Consider the following 13,774-nt stretch of genomic DNA (forward strand, 5'->3'; position numbering starts at 1 on the left):
TTATGTTGTAGATGATATGGTGTGTGGTGACACATAGAAGATCATATCATCAGTACCCTATAAAATATAAGTAAACGTTCACAACCTAAATGGATTTGGACAAACTATTGGTACGATTGTATTATAATCTGGTATTAGTTTATCTTGACTACAGGATTACACTAGTACACTTTGTGTGTATTGAACAAGACTAAGTGAGGTTGTTTCTCTTTATACTGACTATATAAGAGAACAAACACCTCTGTTATTATGGATACTTGTCTTCTTAATCCGGATATAATAATGGGCACTTACGTGCATTGTACATTGCTTTAAATCATCAATGAGTGAGATTCATTTGTGAATCAACAAACTTGATGGATTGGGTAATGACATTGTATGTAAGGTGTGTTGTTGATTATAGAATGAATCCATGACCCGTAGGAAGTCGGGTTGATGATGTCCCCTTGAGGAGCTCAAAAGGATTGTCATGTAAACCCTGCAGGTGGATTTATTCCGACATAACAATGAGGTTGAGTGGTACTACTCAAGGACATAAGAAATTGATTAATGTAGTTGTTAGTAACTTGACTTAATCAACGGGAATTTGATATCTTAAACATGGGGAGATCAACAAGCATATAATATGGAGCCCATAAACGTAACACATAATTTGGGATTAGGGCAGTAGTGCAACAATGACCTTTAATGGAATAAGCCATTTGTTGACGGACTTGGGCCATGTGTTCTGGGCGAACATGGGAAGCCCAAGCCCGTCAAGAGGCCCAACCCTAATTTCTCCTCATGGTCCCTGTTGTAGCCTATAAATAGAAACCTCTTTCTCTGGCCATTTTTTTACTCAAGGTTTTGCTCATGAAAAATAGATCCAAATCGGTTCCAATTTTGTGAGTGAGAGAGGCCAAAAGAGAAAGAAGAGGGTGGTAAATCGTTGCCCACACAACGTCCATTCCATTGATAGGAATACAACAGAAGATCAAGAGGTTGCTGATTTTGTAGATCTTGGATTCTCAGAGTTATCTTAGCTGATCCAAAGGTATGAATTTCTATCCAAAATCGTGAGAACCCCTTATTCCGCTGCACGTGGGTTTTTGCGGTTCGTAGATCATTCGTTGCAACCATAACGGTTCCTACATTACCAACCTTCCAATTAATGCCCAGTACCAACAGTGATCTCAGATAATGCATTACCTTCCAACACTTGGACGCATTGGTTCATAAAGAAGCTCACATAAAATCACCAGATGGAAAATACTTATGCTTTATTTCCTTAGCCCTTAAGGTTGTTGGGTTCAGTAACTCCCATGCCTTTTTTCCCAGCAGTGCCAAATTCTGCATCTGAATATCTTTGATGCCCAATCCACCTGTTTTTATTGGGGAGCAAGCTAAGTCCCATGAAAATTAGTGAAGTTTCCTTTCTCCTACTTCATGTCCCCAAAGAAAAGCCCTTCTAACCATATCAATGTTGGGGAATAACGATTACAATCGATCCCCACTATACAGATAACTTGTAATATGAACACACTAATACTCCAGACAAATTCTAAATATCTACTATAACCAACCTAGCATGCCCAACTCTCTAAACAACTATTAACAACAAATAATAATGCAAAGAAAATATAAAGCATACTACAACACAAAGATGTACCGTGGTTCGGCCAATGATGCCTACTTCCACAAGAGCTAATCATTTTATAACGTGGGAAGAAAGATTACAATCACTTCTCTCAGGTCTCCACCTTACTAGATCACTCCTTTCTCTTTACAGGCTTTTCTCTTTGCAAAGATTTTCTCTCAATCTTGATTGCTCTCAAAATTGGGTTTCAATTTTGTGACTTCTTGTGTTAGGTTTTCCAAAACCTTGTTTTCGGTTTATATACTGCCCTTTCAATTTTGTTGTTACTGTAGTGAATTAGAAATTGCAAATATAGGCGTGGGCGCGGGTGCGCTCTCAGCAAGGCCAATTCCAATCGTGCGTGCCCTCAAGAGCCTGTTTCGTTTTCCAGTAACAAGGGCGCTCTCATCAAGGCCAATTCCGATCACGCGTGCCTTCAAGAGCCTATTTCATTTTCCAGTAACAAGGGTGTGGGAGCGCCTTGGGTTTAGACCAATCGCGCGCGCGCTCAGACCTCTTCACGCGAACAATCCTGATTTCTCCTCTTCTTCTTCCTCATCCTCATGCGAGGGATAACTCCAAAATCTCCCCCTCCCAAATAGTGAGGGGGGTTACCTCCATTCAATTTCCAAATCAACAAGAGGAGTCTGGTACCATTTCGGTGGTAGCACAACAAACATCAAACTTACCTTTTGATAAGACTTTGGTCATCATATCCGATCCGTTCTTGTCGGTATGGATCTTCTCAATGCATAAATGCTTGTCTTCGAGTACTTCTCTAATCCAATAATAATGCACATGTATATGCTTGGATCTAGAATGAAAACTCAGATTCTTGCTCAAATGGATGGCGCTCTGACTGTCACATAGAACTACAAACTGTTTCTTCTTTAGCCCTAGTTCATTGAAGAACCTCTTCATCCATAACATCTCATTGCAACACTCAATGGCTGTAATATACTCAGCTTTTGTAATGGAGAGGGCAACACACTTTTGCAACTTAGATTGCCAAGAAACTGCTCCCCCTACAAAAGTAAACAGATAACCGGAGGTGGATTTCATAGAGTCAACATCACTTGCCATGTTTGCATCAGTGTAGCCCTCAAGTAAGGGCTTACTTCTACCAAAACACAAACACACTTTGGAAGTGCCCATGAAATATCTCAATATCCACTTAACACCTTCCCAATGCTCCTTACATGGATTTGACAGAAATTGGCTTAAAACACCAACGACGAAAGCAATATCCGATCGTGTACACTCCATTGCATACATCAAGTTGCCCACAGTGGATGCAAAAGGAATCTTTTCCATCTCACTCTACTCATGCTCACACTTTGGACACATCTCTTTGGTCATGCAGAACTGGCCACCAAGTGGACAACTGACTGGCTTCGTTTGATCCATGTTGAATCTCTTCAACACCTTCTCAATGTAGCTTTCTTGAGAAAGCCACAACTTCCCACTCTTTCTGTCACAAGTGATCCACATCCCAAGTATCTGCTTTGCTTGACCCAAATCATTTATCTCAAAGGACTTACTTAAGTCTTTCTTCAGCTTGGATATCTTGTTGATGTTTGGGCCAACTATCAACATATCATCCACATACAACAAGAGCACTATGAAATCCCTATCTGGAAATTTCTAAGCAAACACACAATGATCAGAAGCAGACTTTTTGTATCCTTGCTTCACCATAAAGGAATCAAACTTTATATACCATTGTCTCGGTGCTTGCTTCAACTCATACAAACTCTTTATCAGCTTGCATACTAGGTGCTCCTTGCTTTTGAGCTCAAACCCCTATGGCTGGTCCATGTAGACATCTTCTTCAAGGTCTCTATGAAGAAAAGTTGTCTTGACATCTAGTTGCTCAACCTCTAGGTTCATACTTGTGGTCAGACCCAATGCCACCTTGATAGAAGTCATCTTAACTACAAGAGAGAAAATTTTATCAAAGTCAATACCTTTTCTTTAACCGAATCCCTTCATAACAAGACGAGTTTTGTGCCTTGGGTGTGGATTATTCTCTTCATGCTTGACTTTGTAGATCCACTTATTCTTGAGAACTTTTTTTCTTTTCGGTTTCTCAATCCATAAGTGTGATTCTTATGCAAAGAATTCATCTCATCATGCATGGCCTTCAACCACTTCTCTTTATCTGTACCTTCAAGAGCCTCTTGATAGTACATAGGTTCTCCACCATCAGATAGTAAAACATACGCATGAGGTGATAGGGTTATATAGTAAAAAGCATTACTTTTGTATTAACTCTAATTCTTTATATTTTGAATAAGAATCATATGGGCAAATGTTATACATATTATATATATTATTAGTTATATGCATGCGTCTAATACTTTATGTTGTAGATGATATGGTGTGTCTGACACACAGAAGATCATATCATTAGTACCTTATAAAGTATAAGTAAACGTTCACAACCTAGATAGATTTGGACAAACTATTGGTACGGTTGTATTATAATCTGATATTAGTCTATCTTGACTACAAGATTATACTAGTACACTTTGTGTGTATTGAACAGGACCAAGTGAAGTTATTTCTCTTTATACTGACTATATAAGAGAGCAAACACCTTTGTTATTATGGATGCTTGTTCTCTTAATCCGGATATAATAATAGGCACTTACGTGCATTGTACATTGCTTTAAATCATCAATGAGTGAGATTCATTTGTGAATCAACAAACTTGATGGATTGGGTAATGACATTATATGTAAGGTGTGCTGTTGATTATAGAAGGAATCTATGACCCGCAAGAAGTCGGGTTGATGATGTCCCCTTGAGGAGCTCATAAGGATTGTCATGTAAACCCTGCAGATGGATTTAATCTGACATGACAATGAGGTTGAGTGGTACTACTCAAGGACATAAGAAGTTGATTAATATAGTTGTCAGTAACTTGACTCAATCAACGGGCATTCGATATCTTAAACACGGGGAGATCAACGAGCATATAATATGGAGCCCATAAACGTAACACATAATTTGGGATTAGGGTGGTAGTACAACAATGGCCTTTAGTGGAATAAGCCATTTGTTGACGAACTTGGGCAGTGTGTTCTGGGCGAACATGGGAAGCCCAAGCCCATCAAGAGGCCCAACCCGAATTTCTCCTCATGGTCCCTGTTGTAGCCTATATAAAGGAAACCTTTTTTCTCTGGCCGATTTACTCAAGGTTTTGCTCAAGAAAAGTAGATCTAAAATCGGTTCCAATCTTGAGAGAGAGAGAGAGAAGCCAAGAGAGAAAGAAGAGGGTGGTAGATTGTTGCCCACATAACGTCCATTCCATTGATAGGAATATAACAGAAGATCAAGAGGTTGATTCGGATTTGTAGAGCTTGGATTCTCAGAGTTATCTTAGCCGATCTAAATGTATGAATTTCTAATCCAAAACCGTGGACAGCCTTTATTCCGCTGCGCATGGGTGTTCACAGTTTGTAAATCATTCGGTGAAACCATAACGGTTCCTACATGAGGTGGATGCTTGGTTGAAGCTTGTCTCTCTCTATCAGACCTCCTTATCCCATTTTCTTGTGGCTCAAAAGGATGCACTTCTGCTTGCTCAGATGGTGGTTCATGCACTTCATCTGCATCTTCTATATCAATAGGTTTTATTCCATCATGAGCAATAAGATCATCATCATGAGCTTCAAACCCATGGTTCTCTGCATTCTCAATGCCTTCTACACGTTCCATAGTAGAAACTTCTGGTTCTGAATTAACAAGATCATTAGTGAAAGCTTCTAGCTTCTCACCATCCTCAAAGTCTGCTATGATTTGGTCTTCCAATAACATAACATCTCAACTTCGGATTACCTTCTTGTTAATCGGATCATAGAGTTTGTAACCAAACTACTCATCCCCATAACCCAGAAAAATGCACTACTTGGCTTTCTCATCAAGCTTGGATCTCTCATCCTTGGGAATATGAACAAATGCCCTGCACCTAAATACCCTCAAGTATCCATAATCAACATCTCTACCTGACCATACTCTCTCTGGATAATCACCACTGTACCAAAACAGGACATTCCTAACGGCCAGAAACCGTTACTAAAAATATTTGTAACGGTTTTTTTGTGTCACAGTTTTGGCGTTTCTAATTCGTTATTAATATTCGTAACGGTTTTAAACCGTTACATAATTATTTATTGTAACGGTTTTTTCCGTAACTAAAAATATTTGCTAACGGTTTTCTTTGCTTAATTGTGTTACTCTTTTCTAACAATAGTAACGGTTTTTATAGAGTTAGTAACGCTTTTTGACCGTTACTCTTTTCTAACAACAGTAACAGTTTTATAAAATTAGTAACACTTTTTTGTGTTACTTTTTTCTAACAACAAGAACGGTTTTATAAAGTTAGTAACATTTTTTTTTGTATTCTTGATTTATAGAATTTGTAACGTTTTTGGTAACGGTTTTGTTTTTCAGTAAGTGTTACATATTACAAAGCTTAGTTACGATTTTCCACCGTTACAAAACTATTTCATATGTAAAAAATAATTTCCCCAAAACCACCCTTTTCGGGGAGACTCATCGAGCTGCATATAAAGATGCGCCCACTTATTGGGTATTCTACAATTGTCCATAACATAAACAAGAAATCTCACAAATACATCCAATCACATAATCTTTTATTAAAATAATATCACCAAAATGTCTTTTCATAAATAAGACTTGCCACGAATGAAATACACATTGTTTTCCAAATCAATGGGACTTGTCCTTAAACTCAAGCTCTCACGTCATTTGTACAGAACTCCCACCTTCAATAGTTGCAAGCATCAGGGGATGACTTTGGGATGGTATCATCAAAAAAGTCCCTTTCATCGTATACACCAATAGAAATAAATAAAAGAGAGTCAGGCAGTAGAAAACAAATATGTATAGATATATACTTATATATATCTTATTCTTAAGTAGTAGCTCCTTATACTCAAACTTCAGAATTCAAAAAAGAGAGTGGTAGTAGACTAGTAGCAATAGAAGCATAGTATAGACACGAAAGTTTATGTACCACCCCAAAACCCTATAACCTTGTCAGACACCTTAAGGAAAAACATAAAAATTTCGGCAGAATCTCCTCTGTATTTTCAACATTTCATAGACATAAATCTTGTCATAACCTGAAAATCAAATAATATACTTTCATAACATATATTAAAACCTCAGACTTCGGTCGTAAACCCAACTACTCAAATATTTATTGATTCGTAGAACCAGCTACTTAACCATCTCGACCAATGCCAGTTAAGTCAAATAACCAATCCTCGAATCATAAGGACACTATAAATTATATACCAAAATTAAAATGAAAACAACATATACATCACTTCCACTTATATCAGTGTTATACACCTCTATTAGTTCCAACCATAGATACCACACTTCGAATATATATACACCATACATTCACATTACTCATATGTAAGAACTCATCTTCCAAAACAAAACTCATGAATATTCCAACACCCGCATACACTTGTGACATATGAAACGAAATAAAACCACATGAGGACCTTACCTTTCATTAATTGCTAGGTCTCTAGTTGCTGCTCTCCATCTACGTTCCAATACATCACCAAACAGAGATGCATCCATTAAAATATACAACGAGACCCTTGAATAGATCTATTCTTGGACCAAAGTGAATAAAAGAAAAAGATACAAAAACAAACATTGTATAATATTACTAGATACAAGCCTTTTGTACTCGAAAATGAAAAGAAATTTCGTACGAGGGGCTAAAGGCTTGTCAGAATTTATCCCTAATAGATATTTCAACAACTAGGTTAAGAAAATTCAAGTACAAAACTCAAAAACACAATGCTAATTTGCTAATAAAAATTGAGAAAACCCCATTGAAGGAACATCACTATATCTGTAACTATCACTATTTGTAGGATCAACACCCTACTTGTCCTAAAAACTGATTATGTCTCTGCTGGAACTGAAACATTTCTATATATTGTTATAGTTGTTGAGAAGAAGATAACTCAATAAATCTACCACCACAGCCCATCCAATCTTGTTAAGCACCACCAAATAAAGAAAATCCAACCAAATGATATGGATGAGCTTGAACAGCCATGTAAAAGCAATAAGAATAATATTTACCTTTATCTGAAAGTGCCGCCAAAGAAGCCAATTGACTACAAGCTGTGACTTGCATGTTACAAGCACCCCACATTGAGGCTATTATGCTACTAGTCAAATGCTACACAAGCTTCTAAAAAGTCTAGAAGGTAGGAAAAATAACAAAAATGGATGTAAACTATAAACTTGATTACAAATGGATGTATGTATTCACCTCTGCTGAAAGCAAGTTATTGCAAGACAGCTTACTCCGCTTCTCCTCACAGGAAGCTTCCTCTAAAGCTTTTCATCAGACCATATATTTTTTATCTCTTGCCCATAGCCTAAGACTGGTCAGAGGCTCAGAGCCCATAGCTAGTATAATGAGCTTGTGAGAAATTATCACATTACCTGTAGAATATAGTCCATTCAGGACAAACATCGTATTGTTTATTACCCTATTTCAAATAAGTAAATAGAATTCAATTCACACAAAAGAGATATTACTTGAAAAGAAACGCGGACTTGGAGTCTTGGGCTAGTGTTTAAATTATTGCTCAGTTGTATCAAGGGTCGATTAATGGTGTGAGATCTTTATCACCAACTGACTCCTGCATCCTGACATAGTTTAAGTTTATTTCAAAGTGAGACAACCTAATGATGTCATAAAAAAAATAACAGTAAAACAAGGTCAGACCTAGTCTCACAGCAACGCATTTTAATCTATCTCACAGCAGCACATTCTTGATACACGAAGAAATAAGGTCAGACCTAGTCTTGAAGCCTGCCTACATCTGAATAGAAGTGAACCTATAGGTCTGTACTTGGAAGGATATTCAAACAAAGAAAAAGGCCCTAATTTGACGGATCTTCTTCATCTCAATAACATTGATATAAGCATGAAATCCTCAATAAGCTAGATTACGTTTTCATGACACCCATTTATCACAATTTTCCTTTTTGAAGGTAGAAACAACGAAAAGTGTAGCTAAAGGCATTTTGTGCTGCACCATACAAAGAGTGAAAAGTTCAAACAAGATAAAAAAAACTAACGTTTTTCTGGTCACCAAGTTAAATGAGTCTACACCACATAAATTCTAAATTTCTTGAAACCTTGTGATCAATATAGTCCTCTAATAAGACAAATGATGTCTGTACACATGTAGTTTTGTGCAACTATAATACAGTAGAAGCAATTACTATCACTAACCACATTCTGCCAACTACCCCATAGACCGTTCATCCCAATTTGCTGACTATAGAGAAAACTTTTAAATGCAACAAAGAAATATTATACGAAATACCTTAAGCTTAGGCACAGGTCCAATGAGATCATTAGAAGATAAATCCCTGAAATGTGAAATGCAATACAAGAATACCCATTAGACAAAGCCATGACATATATGGCTTAGCAACATGCACATGCTGAAAAAAAGTACCCTCACGAAGGTCAAATGCAAGTGTTACAGTTTATGAATAATACACAGTGAGTCCTTTCATGAATACTTGAGCAGCAGATTTGTTATTCAAAACCTCTACTTGCATTGCTTCATGAACAAATCTATATTTCATAAGAAGTGGCCATGTATCTTCAAAATCTATCTAAACAGGCTTATGAATAGAAAACATCTAGATCAGTGGACTGGACTGCAAAAAAAAAATTAAAGAATTAACACGACATATAAGTGCAATGGTTAACATGGCAGCTGCAAAGAAAGCAAACTAAGACTAAGACTTATAAAGTATTTCTTTTCCTTCTTGTTGGTAATGAAACAAATACGAGAAATATGATTAATTCAATGACACGAGACAACAAGCTCTAGATATAATCTTTTCAAGCAAATTGTATAGCATACATTAGATAAATAAGTTAAGGATCATAAAAGATGGGTGCTAACAAACGATGGTGCTAACAAGAGTACACATCATTGATTTAACATTGCCATTGTTAGTACACTAATAATTGTATGCGACCACAAATCTGAACAGAGTGACTCCAAGTAATGCCTCATAATTTTGTAGTTCACACGGTTATAACATCAAGCAATGGTGGCTAATAAGCCATAGCAGATTACATAACTATGTGTCTACGACTCTATGCCCATATCTAAAGGTAAGGTAGATAATGTTTGCTGCCTATTTCAGAAGGTAGAATCATTTTATCACTATTTCCGCGTCAAGTTTGCAACCCTGTTAATCAGAGATCAACAAGAAAAATCTATTGGGAATACACACTAAAACTAACAACAAAATTCTAAAATTCACCGTTTTCATACCTTTTTCCCTTGAACCAAGAGATTGAAACAAGATCTGCGAAGGGTGAAAAAATAGTAAAAATTAAAACTTTTGAACAACGACATAATTTTTATGAAACAATTTAAAATATTCAGCGAATATTAAGAGATAACCAACACACTTGTGTTCAAATACCCGTTAGTAAAATTAACTGATCCAATCAGAAATGTTGAGCGTACCATTGACAAAACCCTACCTCGTTCTAAAACAAAAATTTGAAATCCAATTAAACCCAACACCAATAATGACAACAAGTAAAGAAAATAATTGAAATATTCTTACTAATAACTAAAAAACCAAAGAGGAAGAAGCAAAAATAAAAAATCTAAATTTTCCAAACCCTAAAAAGAGAAGAAGACAAAAAACTTACATTCAATTCTTTTTAGATTAGGTAGTCTAGGTTTGAGGTATCCACATCTCGGCCCTCTGAAAGTGAGAAAGTGAGAGAGATGAGTATGACATCCTTTGGTTTTGGACTGTCTTTTATTTTTCTGATTTGTTTTTTCTAACGGTATCAATGTGTTAGCTCACCGTGACAAATTAATTTCGATAATTATCTGAAATTAAGTAATGAAAAATTTTACATAGTTACACTTTCTAAACGTTAATAAGTGTGTCACGGTGAAAAAACGTTACTAAGTGAAAAAGGAGTGCGTTATTAAATCACCTTTTTGGTGTAGTGTTATCTTTTTGGTTTGACATATATTAAGGACTGAAACTAAACCTTTCTGTACTAAAGCATTTCACCTTCCAAATTCTTTCTGTAATTAACAGTTTGAGCCAAGAACAAAGCCAAAGTATATATGGTGCAATATAAGAACTAACAAAGGTTTATAAGAACAAAACCAAGGGCCTCTTGCAATTGCATACTTGCATTGGGTATTGCCAATAGCATAATACATGATAAAGGTTTATCTTTTCATGGACAAATCTTTGCCATGCTTGGATTACTTCAAACAAGATAAGTGCAGCAAGAGCATTACAATTTTGCAACTACACAACTTAATCTACTACATAATTAGCCATATGTGCAACTCACGAGAAGTTATAATGTATAAGACTAATATGCACTTACCATTCATTGTCACTTGAATCGCCTAACTAGCAATATATATATCAGCATAAATATTGAGCAAAGGAATAAATAATACCTCTTTTTTGAGTCTGACATTTTCAATCCGAAAATGTTGTTCATCAAATGACATTTCTCCTAGAATTGCTGGACCTCCACAGTTAGGACAGGATATGCTCCTCAACGCGGCTTGTAACCTGAAACCCTCATTTTTTAGGTTCTCATATTCGGCTTTGAGTATCACATAATTGCTTCTGTCTTGTTGTGCCTAAACATACAACATAACAAGATAGAATGTTGTGAAATTTAAAATAGAAGCGAAGCTTATGTTGTGTTATCGCATTAAGTAAGGTTAAATAGGAAGAAGCACGAGAATTGGTCATTAATGAGTATCAACCAAATAGTTGAGCCAAGTTAATGAGCTTCTTCTTAATTCATATCCATCCACAACTTTATTTTTACTACGCATGTATACAATTGTAACTTAGAAATCGTGCATAATAAAGAAAGTAGAAATAAAAGCTAAGAACACCCACCTTCATCTAAGTTCGTCGATTTTGGAACCATAACTTAACTTGACTAGGTTTAAGTTCAAGTTCTTGGCTAAGTTTCATACGTTGTTTGTCATTTGGGTGTGGACATTCCTTGAACAAACTAATTAACACCACAACTAACAACCCATTAATAAGAACAAAACTAGCAATGAATGAACTTACATAGACTAAACAATAAGTGATTTTGAAGTAGTAAGAAAAGGTTACAGAAAAAAATACCTTCAACGAGTCACTACAAGCATAATGCTTCCCCATAACCATTTTCCCCCACTCAAGTTGAGCACCCCAAATATTCAATTTCAAAGACATTAAAACTACCAAGTTCTTATCGATCAAGACTGCTACAAACAAGTGGAATCTTGAACATAGTGGGTTCAAGCAACTTAGAGATGTGAGAATTTTGCTACCAAAGGAGGCTACTACTATTAACTACTACCACCAATGCTAATTGCCAAATCAGAAAGAGTACCAACATCAAATAAAAGGAGGGAAATACTGTTGCTAATGTTAACCATCATGCTAGCCCTCCAATGAGCATACACTTGTCCACACCAAAGAACTGGGTGAAACATATCTTTAAACACTTCAACGCCGACTCAATGAACTCTAAACCATACTCAATTGTATCCTTCACTCAAAATTCAGGTAGTACATGAACTAAGTTACTTGCATCATAGACATCAATATAAGACTTTTCTGTGGGAGGCAATTGCTCAATTTTGATTCTCAGAAAAACAACATGAAATAAGCTAAGGAGAGGTTCTATATAATAGCCAAAAAAGTGAACAAAAAAAAATCATAGACGTCCACCATAGACTTTAGTAGCATGACAACTTAAGTTTCGTAAACATAGCTGCTACCGCTATTCCTAAAGTGCAAAGAGATACAACAACAATTTCATCTACTCACAATTGGATCTCTATACAACCTATCTCAACTTAACACTCACAAATGCAAGTTCTCTTAGGCAGCATAATTACTTGTTACCTCCACAGTCCACACTTTTCAATAATAGTTCCAAATCAACACAATGAACAAGGAGGTAACTCATTGTAACTAGATTAAAAATTCATAAAAAAAATAATTACTTGAGACTTACATTATTAGATTTAAAAATTGGATACACCAAATAAAATGCAAAACTAAGCACCAGTAAACATGAAAATTTTAAACTTATCGCAATCCAAAGCTAAAATTGCATCTAATCAAGAGCTTATTATTGATATATATGGAATGTATGTGGCTCTACAACCCACCACCAAATGTATGAGTCTCACTCGTATTTGACACAAGCACATTAAATTTACACTCAATACTAGTACTAGTAGTAGTAGCAGAAGAGTAAAAATAACCCAACAAACTGAAACAGAGAACTAACAACACCCAAAAACAATTATTTTTTATGCCTGATTCTTATGCAAAAGTAAAAATCATAAGCCCTAAAATCATCCCCTTTGCGCAGACAAGAACAATCAGACTACAAGATAGTAGTTTAAGCTCCAAGAAACGACAAATGCAAAAATAAAAATCGTACCTTTTGCAGCAACTCAAACCGAACTTGGACTGAAACAAACCGAGCAAATCCCTAGATCATAATGGATTAAAAAGCGAGAGAGAGAAGTTAATTAGTGCTACCGAAGAATTACCAAACCCTACATAGTTGACAAGAAGAGGAAGGGGAAGGCGTACTTACAAGCGGCGGCAACAAACATCTCAAGAATGAAACAGATTTGAGAGAGATTGAAATAAATTTGAGAGATTTAGTTGCGAGAGATCGAAACAGATTTGTGAGAGTGAATCGATTAAAGATAGTTTTTTTTTCCATAGTTAAAGAGTGAATACGTGAAACTTCAAGAGAGCGCGAGTTTTTAGTTTACTTAATTCCCAAATTTCTAATTTTTTTTGTGTTTTTTTGTAGTGTTCACGGTTTGACAGTGCATATATTTCATAAGAAAATTCCAAAAAAATGTTAGAAATTAATTCAATTTTAATGGAAAATCATTGTAACAGTTTCTCATAATTGCTAACGGTATTAAAGTGAGAGGAACTCTCTTATGCTTAAAAATTGTTACTAATGAAAAAAAGCGAACGTTACTAATTCCCTGTTTTGGTGTAGTGCACTATTCAGAGGCTTTG

The sequence above is a fragment of the Coptis chinensis genome, chromosome 2 (assembly GCF_015680905.1).
Source record: "Coptis chinensis isolate HL-2020 chromosome 2, ASM1568090v1, whole genome shotgun sequence".
Taxonomy (NCBI): Eukaryota; Viridiplantae; Streptophyta; class Magnoliopsida; order Ranunculales; family Ranunculaceae; genus Coptis; species Coptis chinensis.